The 27,129-nt window shown below is 48.2% G+C and overlaps 1 long non-coding RNA gene across 7 annotated transcripts; it reads right to left on the bottom strand.

Annotated features, from left to right (window-relative positions):
• Positions 1 to 2,394: 2,394 nt before the first annotated feature.
• Positions 2,395 to 17,719, bottom strand: LOC116953215 (uncharacterized). 7 transcript variants are annotated; one of them, XR_012947178.1, is made up of 4 exons: positions 17,519 to 17,717; positions 7,352 to 16,999; positions 6,696 to 6,720; positions 2,395 to 3,739 (listed from the first exon to the last, which is right to left on the bottom strand). It is a non-coding gene; the product is annotated as an uncharacterized LOC116953215 (long non-coding RNA). The 7 variants fall into 7 exon arrangements; XR_012947180.1 differs by having other exon boundaries at positions 2,395 to 6,720; positions 7,352 to 7,435; positions 8,670 to 16,999; positions 17,519 to 17,715; XR_012947176.1 differs by having other exon boundaries at positions 6,696 to 16,999; positions 17,519 to 17,719.
• Between the last annotated feature and the right edge of the window lie 9,410 nt (positions 17,720 to 27,129).

Genomic DNA, 27,129 nt, shown 5'->3' with positions numbered 1-27,129 from the left:
TTTTGTTTACTTAATAATTTCTTATAAGTTAAAACTAAGCAATTTTTTTTGTTACTTTTTAGTTTTGTCAAAGTTAAAATTAAGCTATTTTTTTACTTTTTCGGCTTTACCGAAAAAGCCAAAGAGTATTAATTCCTGCAGTCACGAAAGCTTGAAGTCAATTTTTTAAAAGTTAAAACTGCATTTTTTTAAAATAAAACTTTTGAAACTTAAAACTAAGAAAAACATTTTACTAACCATTTTTTTAAGTTTAAACTAAACAATTTTTGTTAAACTAAACCAAATCTTTTTTACTCAACAATTTTCTTACTGAACGATTTTTAAACGTTAAAACTAAGCTTTTTGTTAATTAACATAATTTTTTTAAGTTCATTAAATATTTAAAAAAACTAAACCATTTTTTACTGAACGATTTGTAAACGTTATAACTCAACATTTCTTTCAGTGAATTTTTTGAATAAATTTACACTAAACATTTTTTAAACAAACACAATTTTTTTTACTGAATGACTTTGCAACGTTAAAACTAAGCAATGTTTTTTTTACTGAACTCTTTTTTGAAAGTAAAAAAAATATATTAAACACTTTTTGATGAACGATTGAAACGTTTAAAAGTAAGAATTTTTTTTTACTAAACAATTATTTTTAAATATAAAACAATATTTGTATTATTTTATTGTTTCCCTTTTACATGACTTTACCGAAACAACCAAGAATATGAATCCCCGCGGTCACGAAAGCTTTAAATCAAAATTATTTTTAAGTTGAAACGAAACTATTTTAAACTCAACTATTTTTGTAACCGATCTATATATGAAAAGTTATAACATTTTTTTTAACTATGCAACTTTTTTTCACTGAACTATTTTTATTTTACCAGGTATGGCTCCACTGAGCTATGTAGCTCTCTTTCAGAAGCGACCTGGCCACAACTGATAGCTCAACGAAAGTGACTCATCGTGTGTACATTCATAGCAGCAGCCAAATACTCTAAACGCGTGACGTTGATTCTAAATGTGGAGGGAAAAACCGGAGGACCCCGAGATAAATCCACGCGACCACGGGGAGAGAGAGAGACATGCAAACTCCAAATATACAGCAGGCGTCAGGGTCGGGATCGAACCCACGACCTCCTGTATAACAGGAGAGGTAGTTAACATCTCCTAGCCACCGTGATAATGATGACCCGCAAACTCCAAATATACAGCAGCAGGCATTGTCAGGGTCGGGATCTAACCCACGACCTCCTGTATACCAGGCAGGGTAGTTAACATATCCTAGCCACCGTGATAATGATGAGAGAGACCCGCAAACTCCAAATATACAGCAGCAGGCATTGTCAGGGTCGGGATCGAACCCACGACCTCCTGTATACCAGGCGAGGTAGTTAACATCTCCTAGCCACCGTGATGATGATGAGAGAGAGACACGCAAACTCCAAATATACAGCAGGCATTGTCAGGGTCGGGATCGAACCCGCGACCTCCTGTATACCAGGCGAGGTAGTTAACATCTCCTAGCCACTGTGGCGCCCTTTGATCTTCGTTGTGCGTAGCCAACCGCGCTCATCGGAGGTGTTTGGGAGAACGCGCTTCTTCAAATGAGTTAGATATTCCGGCGGTGGACTATCTGTTTGCATAAACACGTGAAAAGTTCGCGTGCATTACAGGGAGGGTGGGAGGGGTCCAAGTTTCGACGGATTTTTGCGAACCTACTAAATGGATGGCCCCTTAAGACGAATGGTGCAGAAAGTGGCGAATCATTTTCCCCGGATGACCTGACCGAGATGGACGCGTTCAGCAGCTCCACTTCTGGATTATATTTGTTTCTGCCTGAGGACGACCGCTTGCGTTGCGATAGAAATAAACATCGTGATTTATTTTATTTTATACCTCGATAGAAATAAACATCGTGATTTATTTTATTTAATACCTACGTGTTTTTTTTTTACCGAAAGAACCAAAGAAGTATGGACGCGGACACCAGCAACAATTGATTTTATTTTTTTACACATTTATTTACCAGAATCTTTACGTCGACTGGCGGCGAGCTATAGTCGTGAATGCGCGTTCGCTCGCCAGCCCTGGAAACGATCTGACACCAAAACGATCAGCAAGGCAGTGGACTCATCGGAAAAGTCGTGGGGGGCAGGCCGGGGGTGCCTTGCCCCCCACTCCCCCGTTGTGGCCGCAGCTACGAGTTGTAGGCTCCCCCTTGACAAACCACCGTGAGATATTTCTTGTTGTGGTTTTCACACCTGATGATGATGATGATTGCTTGTGTTTGCAGTGGAAACGTCGTGAGAATTTTATTGTTTTATATTTTTATTATTTTGTTGTTTCCCTTCAACGTGGTGACTTTACCGAAAGAACCAAGAATATATATACACCGTGAGATATGTTTTATATTTTTGATATGTTTTATATTTTTGATATGTTTTATATTTTTGATACGTTTTATATTTTTTATGTTTTATATTTTTGATATGTTTTATATTTTTTATATGTTTTATATTTTTAATACGTTTTATAGTTTTGATACGTTTTATATTTTTGATACGTTTTATATTTTTATATGTTTTATATTTTTTATACGTTTTATATTTTTGATACGTTTTATATTTTTGATATGTTTTATATTTTTGATATGTTTTTCACAACAGCGTCAGAAATACAAAGTAGAGCAAACACATTTATTATTATTTTTCTTATTTTTCATTCACTTTTTAAAAAATATTTCATTGTTATTATTTTCTCTATCTACGTGACTTTACCGAAAGACCCAAAGAATATGAATTCCTGCAGTCACGAAAGCTTTAAGTCAAGATTTAAGAACAAACAACATCATTTAGAAACGCGGTTTGAATTAATGTTGTTCATGATAATGCTTCATGATGTGATTTAGGCAATTTAGGAGCCGCGACATACACGCAGCCTCGCTCACAACCGTGTGACACGAATCAAATATTGGTGTGGGCACCATCTGATCGAGCCGATAACCTCCTCGTTACTTCGCCACTTGAGTGAGATGACTGGCGGATGCATCACCATCTGTGCACCACATGCCAGCCACGCTAATCACGCCACCGCATTTGCCAACCCTAGTTCAGTTCATCTCTGCGTCCGGGTCTCTTCCCGTGTCCTCCTGCCAGCCAGCGGAGCCTTTCCACACTTCACGTGGCAGCCTCAGTGTGCACCCAGCCTGGCACAAGCGTCGCGGTGGGGGTCAACCGTCACTCGGTGGCGAATGGCGATTGTTGCTGTTGTGAGTATGTCAGTTGCGTTCGCACGGGCAGTGCCAGCTCTGAATTGTACTTCAAGTGGGGCGGTTTCACCATTTACACCAGGGCTGGGGAACGTCTGGCCCTGCCAAGGCAACCGCAGGCGGGACTCGAAATTCAATAAATATAGGTAGAGCAAACCTGGAAAGGCAGTTGCGAGTAGCAGCAACATCGTCAATACCAGCTAACATCATCAATACCAGCTAACATTGTCAATACCAACTAACATCGTCAATACCAGCTAACATCATCACACGCCCCGCCAAAGAGAAGCAGTTCCAGCCATCGCATTGTGGGTGAGTTAATTCAATGTTTGACCGAATATAACAGGCTAATTTTTAAGTTGATCATTTTGTATGGCCCGAGAATGATGTTATAAATATCCAAGTGGCCCTTGGCAGAAAAAAGGTTCCCCGCCCCTGCTTTACACGATGGTTCGGCGTGGGCTATCGATTCCATCTGCAATGTACACAATACACAAACGCATCACTTGTAAATGGAGCAAACGCTGCAGCAGGGCAAGCTTAATTTACAAATCAAATGTATTGTTGTCGGTGTGAAATTTCCTCCGTCATGTCACGGGGGAGCGCGTTCCGCTATGGTCGTTGATTGCACGACACACTGAGCAGTCGTTTCCTCCACCGCAATTTACACGTTCGCTGGCTACTGTGCTCATGAGTTCCAGCAAGAGGATGAAACCAGTGAAGAGTCTATCAACTGCATCACTGCACAGCTGAAATCGAGTGCAAAACCAACATGTAATGTGTCCGATCATTGGTGAGCGGGCTGAGATCACCGACTCGCTAATCTTGAGTTCTCACTCTAAACACAACTCAATGTGTGTGTGTGTGTCTATGGGTGTCTATGTTAATCGGTGGATCTCTTTGCAAGTCCGTGGGTTCCTAGGTTGATGAGCCACCAAGTGAGTTCTTGCGTTCCTGTATAAATCGAATCCCACGTTTTTTTCAAAGGAAGCATCTAACCGGTGCTGGCTCTACGCTCCGACCTCTGGGCCATCCAGTGACGTCCTGGGAAAGAGACTTTAGAGGACTGCTATACACTTTGAAAACACGCAGACCAATGTAGCGCCCACGGTCGCAAGTTTCCATTATATAGGTCAAAGGTACACACGTCAGCATCAATATCGTACGTCTGTGGCTCCTTCTGATCAACGTTAGTCATTAGTCCACTCCGCAATATTACTCAAGTGCTGTGACTGACAGTGTGATGATTTTTGATTTAAAGCTTTCGTGACTGCAGTAATTCATATTCTTAGTTCTTTCGGTAAAGTCACGTTGAAGGGAATCAACAAAATAATAAAATATATATAAAACAATAAAAATTCTCACGACGTTTCGACCATAACACAAACCTGAAGACGACCGTTTGTGTTATGGTCGAAACGTCGTGATAATTTTTATTGTTTTATATATATTTTATTATGTTGTTGTTTCCCTTAAACGTGACTTTACCGAAATAACTAAATATATAGTGTGATGATTGTCATTTAGAAAGTAATATTGGAAGCACTTTGTTGGGTCTGCTGCGCCTTCTTACCTATAAAAATCAATAAGATAAAATATTTATATTTTCTGTATCGCTGGAAGGTGGCCTTCTTCCCAAGCAGTGCCAATCGTGTGGTTACGTTCGACCATACTTCACCAAAGCAGTCAGTGCGGGTTGGTGATTGGAGGGGCCCAATTTGGGCAGGACCGATTCAGATATCACTTGCCACTGATGTTAGCCGTGGGTTTGGAAATAAGAGGCAGGATTGGGTGTTTACAGCGCAGCGGTGAGGTAACCACCGCGTCACCGTTCCACCGCAAACCTTTCTTCTGCGCAAAGATAAAACGATATCTCGAAGGCTTTCATTCACGCCTTGTGCAGGATGTCGATAATCTCACGGTGGGGTGGGATCAAGCACCGACTCGTACATTCAGAAGAGGAAAGCGAGCGTGGGCATAGGAAAGCGTCGATGATGTAATCCGGAGCGGGAGATTGTGACGGGTGTCGCTCATGGGGAAGCATTGCGTGCAGCCTGACGATTTGGAGCGCGTGCGTGCCCGCGCACGGACGCACGTGCGAGCCCACGCAGGATGGAGGAGGGGTTAACGGAGACGGATCGACGGGCGTTGGAATTTTTCAAGATTAGTTCAATTGACCACGTGAGAACTCGAATGATCAGCATCGTCTCATTTGCAAGAGGAACGTGTGGGGGGAGGGGGGGTCAGTCTACCAGTAAGTGGGGGGGGGGGGGGCGATGATCGCTGGTGTGTGTGAGATCCAAATTCAGTGATTTGCGATATAAACTATACTAAACTAAACGATTTTTTTATGTTACCAGGTAGGGCCCACTGAGCTATGTAGCTCTTCGTCAGAAGCGACCTGGCTATCACAAATGATAGTGCAACGAAGTGGCTTATCACGTACGCTAAACGCACGTTGATTTAAAATTTGGAGGGAAAAAGCGGAGGACTCGAGAAAAATGCACGCGACATCGGAGAGAGAAACATGCAAACGCCAAATATAGAGGCGTCAGGGTCGGGATCGAACCTATGACCTCCTGCATATCAGGTTAGGTAGTTACTGTGGTACCCCTTAGATATTTTTTTGAAATGAGCAAAGTTGGATGCTGACGCCAGGCTACTGGACATCTATGAAAAGTAGCTTTAAAGCTCATTGGATTCCTCCAGTATATATATAAATATTCTTATTCTGACAATGTGATGGCCTTATTCTTACGAATTAATGGCCGCGAGTGAAGCAGACAGCGCGGAGTGTACGGTACTTCGTTACCGGGTTTTTTTTTACGGTTATTACAAACACAACCGCAGTAATAATCAAGGCGGCCACTGCGTGAACCTCTGCAGCAGGCGACGAACGCGCTCCGGCTGGGCCATGCCAAGCACCCGGAGTGGCACTCAAGAGTTTACATCATGAGACCTCCTTTGCCAGTAGCAAAATATGATAATAGGTTTTTACCCTTTTATCTGGCAACAAACCTGACACTTTTTTTTTTTACAAGGGATCATGTTTGCATTAACCACAATACTTGCGGTCAGAATGCAAACAAAAAAAAACAGCACTCTGATAATCAGAGTTCTGGTTGGAGTGCGTGTCGGTTGTGTAACAATGGTTGCATAAAATACATCACAATTGCTTTTTTTAATGGATGACGTAAGGAAGTGATGTCATGGAATGATGGGGTCAACAGTGTGAGTGTGGTGAATCACGTAACGCACACATTTCCACTTTTCCCATAAGAATATCAAAAAAATCTTAGTCGGAAACTTGAATGTATGTCAAAGGGTATGCATTACATAAAGGTGTGCGTGATATATTAACATGCCATGACATACTGATCAGACACGCGGTGAGAATAATGGAACAAAAGTGTGAGAGGTGTGCAACGCACATGGAAGAGGTGCGTGCTTGAAATCCTAGCGAGACAGAGAGGAGGAGCACGTGGTTTTAAACAAAGCATATGCACTTTAATGCAAACCATATCTAAAGTTATCAGCAGGCATGGGCAGGGCACGCCGTGACGAGGGCGGTGATATAGGTGGGTGACGCAAATGACGGAACGCCCGCCAAAGGTTCACGTTTACTTTGTTTAACCAGGTGAGGGAACTCGGAGAGACTAGGATGGAGGAGTCTCACTTTTGCAAGACTGGAGCCTGTGTCACAAAAATGTCAACAACAACAACAACAAAAACGAATTACAGGAAGGGATAAATCGTTGCACACAAGTAACAGCGTAACGAAACCGAGAGCAAACACAACAAAGGAATTGCAAAATTACACCTAAAACATAAATCAATGTTAAACCAAAAAAAACATACAAACTCCACACACTCACAAAACAAGGACAAAGGGACCCCGAAAGCCTTTATCTGACCTTTGGGTGCAAGTGCTGTTAGCGAGCACCTATTAAGGCTGGCACAGCACACGACGGGGTTGATGGCCAGCACTGTGCCCGGCAGTGCTGATGTTTTACTACGCACCGCACCAGCCGCTCATTTATGGCTGAATCGACCTAGGGGAGGCACGGGACCGGGTCCAGATACTCACCACCGTAACTATTGGTCGTGAGCGGGAATCGACCTCGGGTTTGCCACCGGCTTCCTAACGCAGTGCGCCGGTGAGCACGTTGAGCTACGTCGGGTGCGAAAGAGAAGTTCAACATGCGTGAATTCAACACACACACACACACGCACACACACACGCACGCACACTCACAAAGCCAAAGATCCCCCACCCCCCCCATTCTCCCACCGCATTGTGTCCTCAAAAGACTCGCACGCAATCGCTCACACTGCCCGACAGCGACGACAGCAGGAGGAGCCGAGTCGTCACATTTCGAGGCCAACTCGCCACAACAAAGATCGAGAGGAGCGGAGGGAGGGATAGCGCAACGTGCCCCGCTTTCTAAATGCAGCTCCACGGATACGGAACCGGCGTTCGCGGGGAGGAGCCTTTAGGGGGGGGGGGGGGTGGTGGTGACGAAACGCTCGCGCGGGTGACGTCACAATGGCCACGCTTGTGACGTCGTAGAATCGCGCGCGCGCCTAATGCCGCGCCACGGTTGCCAGTTCAAGGTTGCGTCTGCAGCGTGGATATTATAACGGTGCAGGATCGTTCTCTCTCTCTCTCTCATCGTATATCGATGGATAAACCGTAGAACCCCTGTTAAGGATCACCCCTGTTAACGACTAATCGCTTAACGACGGGTCTTCATAGAGCCCAATGTGTAGTCTATAAGTAGTGTCATGTATAGTAGTGTATTTAGTGGTGTATAGTAGTGTATAGTAGTGGAGTGTATAGTAGTGTAAATAGTGGTGTATAGTAGTGTATATAGTGGTGTATAGTAGTGTATAGTGTATAGTAGTGTATATAGTACTGTATAGTAATGTATATAGTGGTGTATAGTAGTTTATATAGTGGTGTATATTAGTGCATAGTTTATAGTAGTGTATATAGTGGTGTATAGTAGTGCATAGTTTATAGTAGTGTATATAGTGGTGTATAGTAGTGCATAGTTTATAGTAGTGTATATAGTGGTGTATAGTAGTGTATAGTAGTGTATATAGTGGTGTATAGTAGTGTATAATGTAGTGTAGTGTATAATGTAGTGTATAGTAGTGTATAGTAGTGTAGTGTATAGTAGTGTATGTAGTGGTGTATAGGAGTGTATAATGTAGTGTAGTGTATAATGTAGTGTAGTGTATAATGTAGTGTATAGTAGCGTATATAGTAGTGTAGTGTATAGTGTATAGTAGTGTATAGTAGTGTATAGCAGTGTAGTGTATAATGTAGTGTAGTGTATAATGTAGTGTATAGAAGTGTATAGTAGTGTAGTGGCTCCATAGAGCCCAATGTGTTTGCTTACCGTTACCGACCATTCCCGTGTTCACGATGGGCTGTTGCAGGAACAGCAAATATTAATTAATGCATTGATTAACCATGTTTGTTTTAACGTTACGTGTTTATTATGGTTTTATTATCTTTATGTATGAATATGCATTGTTTAAATATTATAAACGTGCGTTTTTTTGGGTGAAAAGGGGAAACTTTCGATGCTATCAGAACGAATTAAACCTTTAACGTCTATTTCCTATCTCGCTTACCGACCAAATCACTTTACGACCGGCGTCGTGTAACCAATAACCGTTGTTAAGAGGGGTTCTACTATATATACATATATAGCACCTTATTCCAAGGCGCTTTACAACAATTATACAAATTATACATAGGATGAAAGCAGTTGAGATAATAATGAGTGGGGTTGATATTAAGAGTGGTGGTGATGTAGTTATGTTGACAGAAGGGACTCGGGGCTAAGGAGGGGCTGGGGTAGTGATAGGGGTTGGGGTAGTGATAGGGGTTGGGGTAGTGATAGGGGTTGGGGTAGTGATAGGGGTTGGGGTAGTGATAGGGGTTGGGGTAGTGATAGGGGTTGGGGTAGTGATAGGGGTTGGGGTAGAGATAGGGGCTGGGGTAGTGATAGGGGTTGGGTAGAGATAGGGGTTGGGGTAGTGATAGGGGTTGGGGTAGAGATAGGGGCTGGGGTAGTGATAGGGGTTGGGGTAGTGATAGGGGTTGGGGTAGTGATAGGGGTTGGGGTAGAGATAGGGGTTGGGTAGAGATAGGGGTAGGGGTAGTGATAGGGGTTCGGGTATTGATAGGGGTTGGGGTAGTGATAGGGGTTTGGGTAGTAATCGGGGTAGTGATAGGGGCTTGGGTAGTGATAGGGGTTTGGGTAGTAATCGGGGTAGTAATATGGGTAGTGATAGGGTAGGGGTAGTGATAGGGGTTTGGGTATTGATAGGGGTTGGGGTAGTGATAGGGGTTTGGGTAGTAATCGGGGTAGTGATAGGGGTTGGGGTAGTGATAGGGTAGGGGTAGTGATAGGGGTTGGGTTAGTGATCGTGGTAGTGGTAGCCCTGGTCGTAGCTGGGGGCAGGGAGTAGCAGTATGAGGATGATGGGGTAGGGAAGGAGAGACGGGGGTTGTGTTAACAGGAGGCACGGTGGAAGCAGGTTGCTCGTGAAGATGGTTGCTTTATTTGGACGGCAAGTTGCATGCGACCTCTCGTCGAGGTCTCCCGCCCGGCACCTCTCCTCCACCCATCTCGCTCCACTGACCACGGCAAACCCGCCGCGTCCTCCGGAGCGCGTCCAGAATGACGACGACGACGACGTTTCTCGTCGTACCCGGAAACAGGGCCGCCCACGCTGAGCTGCGTTCTCTCCGGAGCTGCACCACCAGCAACGGCAGCAGCAGCCAGCCAGCAGCTCAAGGCACTCACCTGGTCCAGGCTCTCACCTGGTCCAGGCCTCACCTGGTCCAGGCTCTCACCTGGTCCAGTCTCTCACCTGGTCCAGGCTCTCACCTGGTTCAGTCTCTCACCTGGTCCAGGCTCTCACCTGGTTCAGTCTCTCACCTGGCCCAGGCTCTCACCTGGTTCAGGCTCTCACCTGGTTCAGGCTCTCACCTGGTTCAGGCTCTCACCTGGTCCAGGCTCTTACCTGGTTCAGGCTCTCACCTGGTCCAGGCTCTCACCTGGTCCAGGCTCTCACCTGGTCCAGGCTCTCACCTGGTTCAGGCTCTCACCTGGTTCAGGCTCTCACCTGGCCCAGGCTCTCACCTGGTTCAGGCTCTCACATGGTCCAGGCTCTCACCTGGTCCAGGCTCTCACCTGGTTCAGGCTCTCACCTGGTCCAGGCTCTCACCTGGTCCAGGCTCTCACCTGGTTCAGGCCCTCACCTGGTCCAGGCTCTCACCTGGTCCAGGCTCTCACCTGGTCCAGGCTCTCACCTGGTTCAGGCTCTCTGTTCGGGTTACTGCACGAGGGACTTTGACTTCTGGCTCTGCGCCATCCGAGTTCCCCATTGCACACTGCGTCCGATTTGTAAGAGTATGCGCCAACAGTATACATTGCTTTCGATTCTCAACACGATTGGTGTTTTGCTGCACAACATTCCGATTCATGATGGATGTTTGCTGGGGTGAGGCCACTCTGCGATGATCTGACCGAACCTGTGTCATGAGACCCTCCACCACCCAACGCAGCCGAGCAAGAGAAGTCGTGACGACACCGCTGCCGGTCGTTTGAGCTCGCGTGGCGGTTGACATTGAAGAGTCGCCCTTCAACTCACCTCGTCCTGACCCCCCCCCCGCACCTCCCGATTAGCCATGGTTGGCTACGTACGGTGGGAAAGAAGTTCACGCACACACACGCACACAATGCCTTCGACACGGCCATTATGAACGTCCTAAGAGGCACTCACTGACGGTCACCCCAGCCTCTGAGCATTATCCCATGACTCCAATGGTTGCTGTCCTTACCACTCGCCGCCGCCCGATTCGCCACGGTAGCCTACGTACGGTGCGAAAGAAGTTCAACGTACACGCACGTACAAGCCCGGCGAGTCTGCGGAAACGACCGCAATCAGCACGTGGCAATTTGAAGGAGAAAAAAACACGTAAACTCCAAATATACAGCAGCAGCAAGCGTCACGGTCGGGATTGAACCCACGACCTCCTGTATACCAGGCGAGGTAGTTAACATCTCATAGCCACCGTGATGATGATGATGATGAGAGACACGCAAACTCCAAAAATACAGCAGCAGGCGTCAGGGTCGGGAATGAACCCACGACCTCCTGCATACCAGGCGAGGTAGTTAACATCTTACCACCACGTACACAGCGGCATAACACAAATTTCACATCATGATCCTCCAACCGCGATAGTGTTGTGCGTGGAGAGCAGAAACTACAATGGCTTTGATGAATCATCAAACAATCACAATCGATTATCTTTCTCTACCGGTGGTTGCCTGTGCCACAACGCGTCTTGTGGCACAGGAACATTTTTGATGTTTTTTTTCCTGCATTTTCTGTTTGCACAGTGACATAATCACTTGAAGATGTTTTCTTGTTCATGTTTTTTTTGTTTGTTGCGGTTGCACCCGATTCAAGAGCCGAATGGCTCACAGGGCTATACCAAAATAAATGAACTATGAACTAAATGAACTATCTTGTGTACCTGGTGACATTTTACGCTCGTTGAACCGCTTTTTCCATATTTTTCAACGGAATAAACAAAGTCATTATTTAAATAGCACCGGCGGAGCAAGGGAATAAGAGGGGTCCGTATGGGGATAGGGCAAGGGTAGGGGAGGGGAGTTGGTCACGGTAGAGGGGTGCATGGGTGCGGTGGGGAGGGAAGAGGAAGAGAAGAGAGCAACGGAATCACAAAATCCCGAACTTCACAAATGCACGAGTCCGTTTTTAAAAGTAAACCTCAACCCCTCCCCATCTCTTTCCCTCGGCTGGCCAGCGTGTCCACGTTTTGTCGTGGCGAGGAGCGGCGGCGGCGACGGCTCGTGCGGATTCCCGGGCGGCGAGCGGTGGAATCGGGCGCCCGCTGCCGATGTCCAGGCGCAACTCTTGAAGTTTTGATCTCGGCCACCCCAGAGGGAGGGAGGTTGGGGCACGTGGTGTGCTCTCGACAAGAATTGCGTTTGGACAATCAGCAGAGGGACGCCCCCCAAAGTTCGCTTCCAGGCAACTTGAAAAGTAGTCGGTTACGCCGCCTGCGATCCTGTGGCAGCAGCAAGCGATGGTTTGTGGTTATCTGTTCCGGAGGAGGAGGGCCCTCTGGAAGAGGACAGTTGTTGTCGCAACAACAACGGAGGGCGAAGGAGCGCCGGGTGGCTAAAGTGCAGCGAGTTGGCGTAGTAGGGACGTTCGACACTTCACGTGGCCTTAACGTACACCTAGCCTGGCACAAGCGCCATGGCGAATGGCGATTGTTGTTGTTTTGTCTGTTCGGGCTATAGGGGGGAGTCTTGGTATGGCAGCGCACACGAACCTGGCGACCCGAGTTCGATTCCAGTGACGCATATCTGAACCGGTCCTGAGCCTCCTCCCCTGGTGCAGCGTGTAGCAAGCATTGCCACTGGGGATACAAAGGCGGCCGGGCGAGGTGTTGGCCACCCACCCCTCGTGCACCGTTCCGGCCTTTATAGGTGCTCGCTTACAGCACTTGCCCCAATCGCATGTTAAGGCTACAGGTGGGATCTTTGTCTTTGTTTAATGTATGTATATATGTGGTGGTGGTGGGGAGCGGTGGTGCAGTGGTTCACGCACTGTGTTAGACCAGGACGCCGTGAGCGGGAATCGAACCCCGGGTCGCCGGGTTCGTAGCGCAACGCGCTATCCGCTGCACTACCGCTACCCTTGCACACACCGACACACGCACATAATATAAACAAACACATACGTAAATTATACATCAATGCGCACATTTTAAGCATAGACATGTTAACAATGTTTTTGTCCAATGGCCTGTTATGTAAATCGGCATTTGAAAGTTATACTGTCAGTAGCTACTGAGCAACAAACGAAACAAAACCGCATAAATAATTATACTAATCAATAAACGTATTGATATTCAAAGTGAAATGATCAAAACTTATGCACAACGCACGCATGCGTACGTGTAATTACGTGGGCACTAACACGTGCCCCGCATTGATCATAACGCGTGACAATGCGCACGTGTAAAACAGCTGATACATAACACAAGACTGCATAATTCCGTGCAGTACAATAATGTATTGCCTTTAACACACACGCAGATTAAAATACAGTACGAAACATTGGCACATAAAACGCAAAACACTACAGAGTGCACACATATATATACATACACACATACGCACATATACAAACACAGATCCCCCGTCTAGCCTTAACAGACTGTTGGGGCAAGTGCTGCAAGCGAGTAGCACCTATGAAGGCCATACAAACGAAGAAAAGCTGTGGCCAAATCCACGCCCGGCCGCCTTTGTCTCGCTGAGACCTGATGCGTACCCACACTGCACCAGGCACAATTGTTTTTTGTTAAGGCTGAGTCGACCTAGGAGAGGAGGCCCAGGACCGGTTCAAGATATTCGTCGCCGGTGTTTTGTTTGGCTGCGAGCTTGAATCGAACTCGGGCTGTTTTGGGTTCGTTGCCCAGGGCGCTAACCACTGCGCCACCATTCCCTACGACACAAATATATATGTACACGCACGCACAGTATACACACACACACACATCTCATAAAACACACACGGGGGCATATGGCTCTACGCACTGGACATTTATGAATAAAAAAATGTGCTCCGTAGCTCATCTGATTTCTCCGGGATGAATTGATATTCTGATTGTTATATATATACACACAGACACACACACAAGCGCATATACATAACACAAACAAAGACCCCCAGTATAGCATTAACGGACTGTAGGGGCAAGAGCTGTTGGCGAGCACCAATGAAGGCCGGAACGGCACACGAGGGGATGGGTGGCCAGCACCACGCCCGACCGCCTTTGTCTCCCCAGCGGCGACGTTTACACACCGCACCGGGATTTTTTTGAGGCCGAGTCAACCTAGGGGAGGCCCGGGACCGGACCAGATAATATTAACCGGGTGTTGGCCGCGAGCGGGGAATCGAACTCGGGTCGCCGGGTTCGTAGCACAGCGTGGCGCTAACCGCTACACCACCGCTCCCCACACACAACGCACATCGCAGCACGGACATCGTCCATGAAGACAACTGATTTTATTGTGGCGTTATTCCGCATTGAAATGTGTCCCTTGGGGCTGCGGCGGCTACACTGACATAGGAGGCTTAGAGAGGGAGGCGATTTCGGGGATGTATACTGGATGCGGTGTGCCGGGATCGATGGGTATTTCACGCCGGCAAGCGACGACTGAAATTAATCCGTGGATCGTGAATGCAAGGATAAATACAAAGAGACACACGCATATATAATTACATAAGGCGCATGATTGCATACAATGTGTAATTACAGGAACAGAAGAGATCATACATACTTAAGCAAACACACACACAATCATCACAGCCAGCCGCACACAACCGGCTTAGGGGTAACACACACAAGGGAAATTGCATAATTATTATGCAGCTTAGACACACATAGAAACACACGTTACACGCGTAACTGCCCATCGTATGTACCTAAGCACAATCACATAAATAATTGCAGAATGCGCACACGCACACCTAAACGCACGCGTACACACACACACAGCGTATACTGGAGTACAAAAATACTGTAGACACAAATACGAATGTAACAACAATGCGGTAAGACAATAATACAATACACATTGCAGTGTGTCTGATACGGACGCAAGCCGTCGATGACACAAATGATATACACACACGAACACAATCTCACAATTACACACATTGCATTTAGGACGAATGCAATTAAGCTATTGAGAATGCACAACACCACGCACACAATTACCGTACTAGTATTTGAGAGACAATCCATTGATAATATAGCAAAGACAAAGATCCCCCGGATAGCCTTTAACATGGCCGTTGGGCCAAGCGCTGTTAGCGAGCGCCTATTAAGGCCCGGCGCGACACACGAAGGGCACTTAGGAGGCCAACACCACGTCCGGGCCGCCTTTGTCTCCCCCGTGCGCATGTCTACATACCGCGGCCAGGTGGTAAACTCATTTCAGGCTGAGTCGACCCGTGAGCGCGTGGGGAGGGAGGGAGCGAGGGGGATCGAACTCGGGTGGTTCGTGTTCGGTGAGCTAACCCACTGCGCCACCGCTCCCCAATAATTTAATCGAATAAAACTCAAAAGGCAAAAGACCCCTCCCCCCCTGTGTAGCCTTAACAGAATGTTGGGGCAAGTGCTGTCAGCGAGCACCTATGAAGGTCGGCATGGCACACGAGGGGCTGGGTGGCCAGAAACCACGCCCGGTCGCCTTTATCTCCCCAGTGACGATGTTTGCTACGCACCGCAACCAGTTACTCATTTGATGCTGAGTCGACCTAGGGGAGGCCCAGGACCGGCTCAGATAATCGTCACCGATTTTTGCCGTGAGCGGGAATCGAACCCGTAGTCGCCAGGTTCCGTAGCGCAGCGCTAACCGCTGCACCACCGCTCCACACAAAAACACAAACACAAATGCAGTCCCCATCGATGGTGCCAATATATCAGATAATAAAACAATGCTTGTGAATGCGGCACGCGCGACGCGATGCAATCACAGACAATGAGGAGGTGGAGAGAGAGGGGGTGGAGGGGGGACATCACCTGCCGAGCTATCTCCGCAGTCTAGGAAGACCACGACACAATGTCTAGAACGAACGGGGTCCAACGCGATTCTGGAGGAATCCGCGAGTAGGAATCTCGGCGTCGCTCAACAAACAAAAAAAAAACCGCGCACAGGGAGGGCACTCACGACTCCCGCTCACGTTGCTGCCCGCCATATGTAATGTACCAAAGACAAAGGTCCCCCGTGTGGCCTCGACAGACTGTTGGGGCAAGTGCTGTTGGCGAGAAGCGGCACCTGCGAAGGGTGGAAGGGTGCGCGAGAAGGGGGGCTGGGTGGCCGGCCAGCACCACGGCCGGCCGCCTTTGTCTCCCCAGTGGCGACACGTGGAAACATTAAATGGAAGGCGCTTAGGGAGGCCTTCATCCAGCAGTGAGTTGACCATGGCTGCTGCTGCTGATGATGATGAAGAAGACACACACAGACACACACACGTGGTTCATATGAACCTTTGTTGGCCAAATTTATGTTCAGCGAGCAGCACCTTATGAAGGCAGGAACGGCACACGAGGGGGTGTTTGGTCAATATCACGCCCGGCCGCCTTTGTCTCCCCAGTTCTGATATTTACACACCGCGCCAGGTACTCGTTTGCACGCTGAGTCGACCGAGGGGAGGCCCCAGACCGGTTCGGATATTCATTACTATCATTGATCGTAAGCTCGGAATGGAACTCGGGTTGCCGGGTTCGTAGCGCAGTGTGCTAACCACTGCGCCACCGCTCCGCACTCTACACACACACACGCGCGCTATTTAGATCTCCTGTCCATACGTCTCGGTGATGCTGATTATGACAATGTTGACTGAACACGATGATGATGATGATATTACCCTGATGAAGATGCGGGCACACATCCACACTCAAAGACAAAGATCCCCCGTATAGCCTGTAACGGACTGTCGGGGCAAGTGCTGTTAGTGACAGCACCTCTGAAGGCCGGCACGGCACACGAGGGGTGGGTGGTCAGCACCACGCCCGGCCGCCTTTGTCTCCCCAGTGGCGATGTTTCCACACCGCACCAGGTACTCATTTGATGAGTCGACCTACGCGCACACACCACTGCACACATGTACACGCAGATATACGCACATTAGCTATTGCATTGAGAAACGTCGATTATACTAATAATGATGATGATGATCACGTTGTTGGCTGACACGATCGTGATAATTACACCGATGTAGATGCTGGCACTTTCACACATATACACACACAGGTTTGTTAAACTTCTTTCGCACCGTACGTAGCCAACCGCGCTAATCGGAGGTGCGGGGGAAGGACGAGAAATTAAACACAAAACTGAGTACTAAAGAAATGAGTTTTAAATCGAGATCATTTAAAGGCACATATCTCTTAGTGGCTTCCTAATATCGGAAGCAAAGAGCGTTCCAGACGGCCGCAGAAGCGCATTCACACACCGCACACACGCTCCTTTGCTATCTCGTCCAAAAAAACTTCACTATGATGCTGTTGCTGCTGCTGATGATGCTACTGCTGGTGATGATGATGGTGGCGAACATGACGATGCTGATGATGACTGTGGATGAAGAGGACACAGAGTCTGCATTAGTCACCCACTCTTCCGTTGATCTCAGCCGCGCTCTCCAACTCGTCTCTCACGGAGTCGCCAGAGAGAGAGAGGAGAGAGTGCACCGGGTCGAGATGAGACTGGGGTCGGAATGGGACGCGTTAAAGCCACCACAATCACCACCACAACCACCACCACAACCACCACAATCACCACCAAGGGAGCGTCTCCATGGGAGGGAGAGTGGAATGCGTGGGGTCTTGGGAGAATTGGGAGAGTGTGTGTGTATGGTTGGCTTGGGATAGTCGTGTGTGTGTGTGTCTCTGTGTGGTCGACTCAGCATCAAATGAGCACCCGCTGCGCTGTGTAAACATCGCCACTTGGGAGACAAAGGCGGCCGAGCGTGGTGCTGGCCACCCTCCCCCTCGTGTGCCGTGCCGGTAGCCTTCATAGGGCGCTTCTCGCTAATAGAACTTGCCCCTAAAGTCTGTTCAGGCTACACGGGGGATCTTTGTATTGCCTCTGTTGCGAGGGAACGGCGGCGTCGCGTTAAGAGCGCACCGCGCTACGAAATCCGGCAACGCGAGGTTCGATTCCCCCTAGGTCGACTCAGCCTCAAATGAGTAACCTGGTGCGATGTGTGAACATTGGCAAAAGTTCGATGACGGCGGCCTGGCGTGGTGCTGCTGGCCACCCAACCCCTCGTGGGTCATGCCCGAATCTTCGCGGGCGTTACTCGCTAGCAGCACTTGCCCCAAACGACATGTTAAGGCGACACGGAGGGAACTTTTTGTCTGTTGAGTCGGCCTTAAGAGTCGCTCGCTAACAGGACCTTGCCTTTGTATGCAACAATCTCCACGAACCACCAACAACCACCGCCAAACAGGAAGGGCTTTCAGCCGGGCCTGTCAGGGTAGGCGAGAGGCTGAATGCGTCGCGTGTGCTCGGAACACCTCGGAACACCACATCAAGTTGAGCGTCCGCTACAGCTGTGGTCACTTGAAATTCATCACGCCACCTGCTGAGAAATAGCGCCCTGCGACCCCACCACCATCACCATCACCACTACCATCGTATCGTCGCCACGAGTGACTCCACCACAAATTGCTCATCCGAACATCACCACTCAACCACAACCTCCATCACCACCACCACCACCACCACCCACTCAGCCAACCACTCGAACAACTACCACCACACCACCCACTTCACCACCACCCACTCACTCATCCACTCCACCACCACTACCACCACACCATCCACTCACCCACCCACCCACTCACTCATCCACTCCACCACCACCACCCACTCAACCACTCCACCACCACCTATTCACCCACGCACTCATCCACTCCATCGCCACCCAGCCACCACCATCCACACCACTCACTCCAGCACTCCACCACCACTCATCCACTCCACCACCCAGCCACCACCACAATCACCCACACCACCCACTTCACCACCATCCACTCACTAATCCACTCCACCACCACTACCACCACACCACCCACTCACCCACCCACCCACTCACTCATCCACTCCACCACCACCACCACCACCCACTCAACCACTCCACCACCACCGACTCACCCACTCACCCACCCACTCATACACTCCACCACCACCACCCACTCAACCACTCCACCACCACCTATTCACCCACGCACTCATCCACTCCATCGCCACCCTGCCACCACCATCCACACCACTCATTCCAGCACTCCACCACGACTCATCCACTCCACCACCCAGCCACCACCACAATCACCCACACCATCCACTCAACCACTCCACCACCACACCACCCACTTACTCATCCACTCCACCACCACCCACCCACTCACTCATCCACTCCACCACCCATCCACTCACTTAACCACTCCACCACCCAACCACCCACTCCACCACCACCCACCCACTCACTCATCCACTCCACCACCACCCAGCCACCACCACTACCACCCACACCACCCACTCAACCACTCCCAACAAACACTCTCAACCCCTGCTGACTACCAAAGAGAAGCCCCGACGCCTGCGGATGCATTGAGATGCTAAACGAGTAGCCCGTTGAATGGGCGCCCATTGTATCCAAATAATGAATCTCTTTCCCCGTCTCTCTGGGCCACAGAGTGATTGTTGACGTGTATGTGTTAGTGTGTGTGTGTGTTAGTGTGTGTTAGTGTGTTAGTGTGTGTGTTAGTGTGTGTGTGTGTTAGTGTGTGTGTGTGTTAGTGTGTGCGTTAGTGTGTGTGTGTGGTAGTGTGTGTGTGTTAGTGTGTGCGTTAGTGTGTGTGTGTGTGTTAGTGTGTGCGTTAGTGTGTGTGTGTGTGGTAGTGTGTGCTAGTGTGTGTGTTAGTGTATGTTAGTGTGTGTATGTTAGTGTGTGTGTTAGTGTGTGTGTGTTAGTGTGTGTGTTAGTGTGTGTGTTAGTGTGTGTGTGTGTGTGTTAGTGTGTGCGTTAGTGTGTGTGTGTGGTAGTGTGTGTTAGTGTGTGTGTTAGTGTCTTTGTGTGTTAGGGTGTGTGCTAGTGTATGTGTTAGTGTATGTTAGTGTGTGTATGTTAGTGTGTGTGTGTGTTAGTGTGTGTGCGTGCTAGTTTGTGTGTGAGAGAGCTAATGTTTGGGGAGCGGTGGAACAGCGGTTAGCGCGCTGCACTGCGAACCCGGCCACGCACCCAAGTTTGACACCTCGCGGGCCATCGCCAACAGACCGGTGGCGATTATCTGAACTCGTCCTGGGCCTCCCCTAGGTCGACTCAGACTCAAATGGGTACTTGGTGCGGTGTGTAATAAACATCGCCACTTTGGGAGACAAAGGCTGCCGGACGGTCGTGGTGTTGGCCACCCACTCCCTCGTGTGTGCCGTAATAGGTGCTCGCTAACAGCACTTGCCCCAACAGCCTGTGTTGAGGCTACACGGGGGATCTTTGTCTTTGGGTTGGAGAAAGGAAGTTAAGGCAAAGGGACATAGACAAATACTGTACCGTAAAAAGTTGCGAGTGGCTTTTGTTATTTTTCTTGAAAGGAAAGTAACGCATTCGGGCAGCAGGAAAGGGCAGCAAAGGGAGGGTAAGTCCCCGAGACGGACAAAAAGGAGGGCAACGCTCCAGATGAGCAGCAGCTACAGCAGCTGCAGCAGCAGCTACAGCAGCAGCTACAGCAGTAGCAGTTGCAGCAGCAACAGCTACAGCAACTACAGCAGCAGCTACAGCAACTACAGCAGCAGCTACAGCAGCAGCAGCTACAGCAGTAGCTACAGCAGCAGCAGCTACAGCAACTACAGCAGCAGCAGCTACAGCAACTACAACAGCTACAGCAGTAGCTACAGCAGCAGCTACAGCAACTACAGCAGCAGCTACAGCAGCAGCTACAGCAGTAGCTACAGCAGCTACAGCAGCAGCTACAGCAACTACAGCAGCTACAGCAGTAGCTACAGCAGCAGCAGCTATAGCAGCAGCTACAGCAGCAGCTACAGCAGCAGCTACAGCAGCAGCAGCAGCTATAGCAGCAGCAAGGAGAAGGGAGGAGGAGGGGAGGAGGGGAGGAGGAGGGGGAGAAGGAATGACGGGCCAAGATGCTGGGGATGATGACGAGAGGGTGGTGGTGGTGGTGGTGGTGAGAGGGTGGTGGTAGTGGTGAGAGGGTGGTGGTGGTGGTGGTGATGATGATAGGGTGGTGGTGATGATCATGAGAAGGTGGTGATCATGATGACGAGAGGGTGGTGGTGGTGAGAGGGTAGTGGTGGTGGTGGTGATGATGATAGGGTGGTGGTGATGATCATGAGAAGGTGGTGATCATGATGACGAGAGGGTGGTGATGATGATGATGAAAGGGTGGTGGTGGTGGTAGTGGTGGTGGTGGTGATGATCATGAGAAGGTGGTGATCATGATGACGAGAGGGTGGTGATGATGATGATGAAAGGGTAGTGGTGATGATGAGAGAGCGGTGATGACGATGATGATGAGATGGTGGTGGTGGTGGTGATGATGATGATGAGAGGGGAGAGAAACTAAAAGGAAGTAGCGAGTCAGAGAAGTGGTGTCTGTTTTCACAGCGGGCGGTGGCGGGGAGAGGGGAGGGGTACGCCTGCTATACAGGAGGTCGTGGATTCGATCCTGACCCTGATGCCTGCTGTATAATTGGAGTCTCCGTATCTCTCTCTCTGTCCCCATGGTTGCGTCGATTTTTCCCCGGGTCCTGCGGGACTTTCCCTCCACATTTAGAATCAACATCACGCGTTTCGAGTACTTGGTTGCTATACATTTCCACGCGATGACAAGCCACTTCCTTGAGCTATCAATTGTGGGTGAGGGAGGTGGGGGGGATGCCAATTCCGGTGGAGACTCCGGGGCCATCTATGGGGAGCAGGACGCGGGGGGGGGGGGAGGCAACCCTGGCTGACCGCGCTCCCTTTGCGTAAGTGTCGCGGTACGTGTGAACGTCGTGCGAATCTCGCTGCAGAGCGGCGTGAGTCAGAGGGCGACACGCGCGTGCAGCGGCTGCATCGAAGAGTGGTGGGTGGAGTTGAGTCCAGTGGGGGGGGGCACGGCCGAGGCGGGCCCCCCACTCACCGCCTAGTGGCGCATTGGTCCGAGGAAGCCTGACAATGCTGCTGATGATGAGACTCTGAATGTCAAAACCGGCCCTTTCCTGTGAAATCGGCCGTTCTTCAGCACCGCTCCAAGCAAACCTGCCTCTGCTGCTGCTGATGAGACTCTGAATGTCAAAACCGGTCCTCGCCTGTAAGACCGGAAGTTCATGTCAGCATTGGTCCAAGGAAGTCTGCCACTGGTGAGCCAGCGAGGGAGCGAGCCCACAGCCGGAAAGAGGGGGTGAGGTGGTGGGGTAAGCTGTTGGGGGGTCCCCATGACCTGACGTCTTAATCTGATTGGACCCCTCCCCAACCCGTTAACCCCCCCCACCACCACAGCCACAGTCAACCAGCCCGCACGCACTCCTCGTCCACCCCACCCCACGCACAAGGAAAGACTTCCTAATAACATCAAATAATTATTCATAATTCTCATTGACCACGCAATCACTCAATCACTCGCTTACAGGAAGACCCCACCACCACCAGCAGCACCACAATCCGGAATAATCAAACGACTCATCAAATAATCCACGCCTAGAATTTCTTGGCTGGCTGCTGGCCGGGCTTCTTTTTTTTTATTTTCCGCAAGCCCCGACGGCAAAACAAAAAATTCGTCGTTAGTGGCTGCTGGGGCACGCTGTCGATGGAGCTAGCGGGGTAGCTGGCTACAACGAGATCCTCCGCAGAGCAAATGAAACGTCGGGTTGAGTCGAAACGGCGGAGGAAAGCGTTCGGAAGTGATCATCATGATCATCATGATAATGATGATCATAGATAGAGACACTGACAAGGTGAGAGTAGCGAAACCAGAAGACTTTTCAAATGCTGGTCCTGTGGTTAATGCAATTATTTTTGCCAGCAATTTAAAAATAAAAAAATCCGTCGACAAATGTATATTTATAAAATTATCTTGACATTTCATTATTATATATGTCTCTATATATATTTTTTCAAACAACATATGTACTTTCGGTGTTCCGAGTACAGGAGGATCGCGCACCAGAGTACCAACGCGTCGGCTGCCTCCCTTGCTTTCCGCAATAATCCTCCGATTGGCACGGTTCGATCACGCACGGTGCGAAAGAAGTTCAACACAACGTACAGAGCCGGCACGCAGGAGACGCCGGCACACGTGCGAGAGTGATCACAAAGTATCGATATATCTTCTTCTTTGGTTCTTTCGGTAAAGTCACGTAGAATGAGAATATAATAATACATTGATAAAATAAAATAACACGATAAAATTCTCACAACGTTTCGGCCACAACGCAAGCGGCCTTCATCAGGTGAAGGGACGAGACTGTCTGGAGGACAGAGCTGGAGCGAACACAGCCAAGCTCAGACCGCGACCTTTAAGCTTAGAGTCGCGGTCTGAGCTTGGCTGTGTTCGCTCCAGCGCTGTCCTCCAGACAGTCTCGTCCCTTCACCTGATGAAAGCCGCTTGTGTTGTGGCCGAAACGTCGTGAGAATTTTATCGTGTTATTTTATCAATTTATTATTTTATTCTCATTCTACGTGACTTTACCGAAAGAACCAAAGAAGATGAATCCTTGCAGTCACGAAAACTTTTAATCGAAATATCGATATATCTATCCGGAGGTTCCTCATCGATCGGCGAGATGTGATTCGCACGGACGCCGACGCGATATATATATGCAGGGTACTTCCAAAAAAATGTTTTAACACTTGTATGGGAGTTCAATCTTGATGTGAAACTTTCGTGACTGCAGGAATCCATAATATTTGGTTCTTTCGGTAAAGTCACGTAGGGAGAAATAAAACAAAATTAAACAAATCACGACGTTTCGATCGCAACACAAGCGATCTTCATCAGGTGGGACAACCATAACAAGAAAATGCTGAAGTCAGGCGACTTCAGCATTTTCGGCCGACTTCAGAATTTTCTTGCTGTGGTTGTCCTACCTGATGAAGATCGCTTGTGTTGCGATCGAAACGTCGTGATTTGTTTTATTTGGTTTTATTTCTACCTCCGTGACTGTACCGATAGAACCAAAGATTACTTGTATGAGACTATCGTTTTTAATGGACAAAAGAACGCATAATAATGCATTGTAATATGATCAATGTAATGTTAATAGCTTCAAAATATGATAATAGGGTTTTCCCCTTTTATCTGGCAACAAAACAGGTGCTACGATGTTAAAACACCAAACTGAAACCTTTTTACAAGGCATCATGTCTGCATTAACCACAATAGTTGTGGTCAAAATGCAAACAAAAACATACTCTGATAATATATCTACATTGTCTTCTTTGGTTCTTTCGGTAAAGTCACGTAGAATGAGAATAAAATAATAAATTGATAAAATAAAATAACACAATAATATTCTCACGACGTTTCGGCCACAACACAAGCGGCCTTCATCAGGTGAAGGGACGCTTGTGTTGTGGCCGAAACGTCGTGAGAATATTATTGTGTTATTTTATTTATTTATTATTTTATTCTCATTCTACGTGACTTTACCGAAAGAACCAAAGAAGATGAATCATTGCAGTCACGAAAGCTTTAAATCGAAATATCTACATTGTCTTTGAAACTGATTGGTCCACACCAGAGACAGCTTTCTTTAGAAAGCTTTCTTTAGAAAGCTGTCTCTGGTGTGGACCAATGGTGTGGACCAATCAGTTTCAAAGACAATGTATATATTATTATTATTTTTGTTTGCATTTTGACCACAAGTAGTGTGGTTAATGCAGACATGATTCCTTGTAAAAGGTTTCAGTTTGTTGTTTTAACAACCTCACACCTGTTTCATTGCCAGATAAAAGGGGAAAAACCTATTATCATATTTTAGTACTGGCAAAGGAGGTCCTATGATGTAGAGCTTCAAAAAAGTCAAAAAGTCTCCCACGTGTTCGCCATCGTTGTCAACACGTGGCCTGGAATCTCCTCCGGGCGGTCTCCAGAGCTCGGAGGCAGCAGCGCTTCACGTGGTGTTGTTGCAAATTCTCAGAAGTGTCAACATTTCGTTTTGAAGCACCCCTGCACATCCGAAACATTCGTTGCGAGCGGCGAGCCCCTTGGGCACTCGGCTCAATCACAGGCAGTGGCTGAAACCTGGGTTTAAACTCAGGCCCTGAGCGGTAAGCGGTTGCTCAGAGCCCCTGACCTACGCGTCAGTCCGATGATCCGCATTCAGGTTTTTGTTTTGTTTTAAGTTAGATGGCGTAAGTATAAATGCGTCTTCTTTGGGTCTTTCGGTAAAGTCGCGTAGATAGGTTAAAAAAGAATGTAACAAGCAAAAAATAACAACAAACGACGACGTTTCGATCGCAACACACAAGCGTTCGTGACGACCGCTCGCGTTTTGCGATCGAACGGTCGCAGTTTATTATTTTGTGCTTTTCTCTGAACCTATCCACGTGACTTTACAGAAAAGATTCAAAGAATCTGAATTCCCGCAGTCACGAAAGCTTCAAGTCAAAAGTATAAAAATTGCGTCGTGAAACAAAGACCACCAAACCGGTAACGGTCAAACTCGTGAGGTTCGTCGTGTGAACAAACACGTGTCAGGCCTGGCAGTTCAGCGGCACCGGATTGTGTACGTGGCAGAGTCAACCCCACGGACACTTGCAACTCGAGCGCGACGTTTCGCTTCGTGATTGCAACGACCAGCTTCACGTCAGATGATCTCACGTCACCCACCTCTCTCGTCAGTTAATATGACGTCTCAAATGTTGTGTGAGTTCCTGTAAATCTGTGTTGTGTTCCTCTTTCTGCACACCCCCCCCCTACCCTCCACCCCTCCTCCCTCCTTGTGAAGTTTATTTTTATTTTTCTAGAACGGCTGATTTGTGTGTGTGTGGTTTTTTTTCTTCCCGTGATGCTCACCCTCGGAAGTTTTCTTCAAGCTGTGCCCTGCTCTATCCACTGTTGGACGATGTCATGTCAAGGCCCCATCAAAGACTGCCGGCTCAAGACGTCACGGGAAAGGCTCAAAGAGAACGGGACAGATTTTGTTAGTTCTGTATTTTTTGCATCTTTTTGGCCACCCACTTTTATTCAGCACATCAAAATTTCATCATTTCTGGGGTTAAAAGAATGTATTTTCTACTTTAGAGTACAAATCAAAATGTGTGCATTAAAAAACTTGTTTTTTCCCCTATTTTTTGTCTCTATATTTTGCATCGTTTATTTGTTTGTCTGGCGTCTGTTATATTATCCACACGGCCGCGAATGGTTATTTTGAGTGATGCATGACTTTATTCTTTTGATTTTTCGTCAAACTTAGATCCCGTAGCGTAAAGTGAGAGCCCTTGCCTGTAATATCGGCAGTTCATTTAAGCATTGGTTCAAGGAAGCCTGCCTCTGCTGCTGATGAGACACTGCATGTCAAAACTGGTCCTTGCCTAGAAGATTAGCAGTTCATTTAAGCATTTGTTCAAGAAATCCTGCCTCTGCTGCTGATGAGACAATGAATTAATGTCAAAATGTTCCGGGAGTTTCCTTGTCTTGAACCACTGCTACTTGATGGGATGATGTAAGAAATACTTTCATTTATTTCGTACGTCGAGAGACGAGATTGTGTCTACCTATTCGTGTTGGTGTCTACATACAATCGCGACTTTATTCCCCGGATAATAAGATGCTCCGCAAAGTCGTAAGCTATTAAACTAAACTCAGACTAAACTATTTTTTTTTATTTTACCAGTTAATGCACCACTGAGCATGCTATGTAGCTCTTTTTTCAGGAGCGACCGGGCTATCACAAATGATAGCTCAACGAAGTTGGCTTATCTCTAAATGTGGACGAACAAACCGGAGGAAAATCCACGCGACCACGGGAAGAGAGCGAGAGAGAGAGACACCGCAAACTCCAAATATACAGCAGGCGTCAGGGTCGGGATCGTACCCACGACCTCCTGCATACCAGGCGAGGTAGTTAACATCTCCTAGCCACCGTGATGATGATGAGAGAGAGAGACACCGCAAACTCCAAATATACAGCAGGCGTCAGGGTCGGGATCGAACCCACGACCTCCTGCATACCAGGCGAGGTAGTTAACATCTCCTAGCCACCGTGATGATGATGAGTGAGA

The sequence above is a fragment of the Petromyzon marinus genome, chromosome 50 (genome assembly GCF_048934315.1).
Source record: "Petromyzon marinus isolate PM22_M1 ecotype Great Lakes invasive population chromosome 50, UKy_Petmar_22M1.pri1.0, whole genome shotgun sequence".
Lineage (NCBI taxonomy): Eukaryota > Metazoa > Chordata > Hyperoartia > Petromyzontiformes > Petromyzontidae > Petromyzon > Petromyzon marinus.
The sequence above is the reverse complement of the archived record's forward strand: the minus strand, read 5'-3'. Positions and strand labels throughout refer to the sequence as shown.